We start from the raw sequence: 856 nt of genomic DNA on the forward strand, positions 1-856 counted from the left end.
TCAGATGCGAAGGCTTGGAAACATTTCCAGTCAACATATCCATAATTGGGGGAAGAGAGAAGAAATGTTTATCTTGGATTATGTACTGATTGTTTCAGCCCATTTGGAAAGAGTGGAAGACAATATTCTCTATGGCCAGTTATTGTGACACCATACAACTTACCGCCAAGCTTGTGCATGCGACGAGAGTTTTTGTTCCTCTCAATTCTCGTCCCCGGGTCAGAGCATCCTAAGAGATCACTAGACGTGTTTATTCAACCACTGATATATGAGTTACAACAACTATGGGCGCATGGTTTTAAGACATACGATGTTTCGTGCAAAGAAAATTTTTATATACGGGCAGTACTTATGTGGACAATAAGTGACTTTCCAGCATATGGTATGTTATCCGGATGGACAACACATGGGAGGCTATCATGTCCATATTGTCAAGATGACACAGATGCTTTCCAACTAAAGCACAGAAGGAAAACGTGTTGGTTTAACTGTCACAGGAGATTTCTACCACCTGATCATCTATACCGTAGGAGTAAGACTTTGTTTACGAAGAACAAGCAGGTGTTTGATGGTCCACCTAAGGAAGTTAGTGGGGAAGATTTGTGGAAGCAGTTGAGGGATTTTGGTGCAGGTAGAATGCCAGACGTAGGTGGACATGAAAACATTCGAGTCGATGCGGTTGGAGAGCTACATAACTGGCACAAAAAGAGAATTTTCTGGGATCTTCCATATTGGGAGAGTCATCTATTGCGGCATAATTTAGATGTCATGCATATTGAGAAGAACTTCTTCGATAATCTGATGAACACAGTCCTTAACATCCAAGGTAAAACGAAGGATAATTTGAAGTCAAGGT

This window comes from Brassica oleracea, chromosome C6 (assembly GCF_000695525.1).
Source record: "Brassica oleracea var. oleracea cultivar TO1000 chromosome C6, BOL, whole genome shotgun sequence".
NCBI classification, from domain to species: Eukaryota; Viridiplantae; Streptophyta; class Magnoliopsida; order Brassicales; family Brassicaceae; genus Brassica; species Brassica oleracea.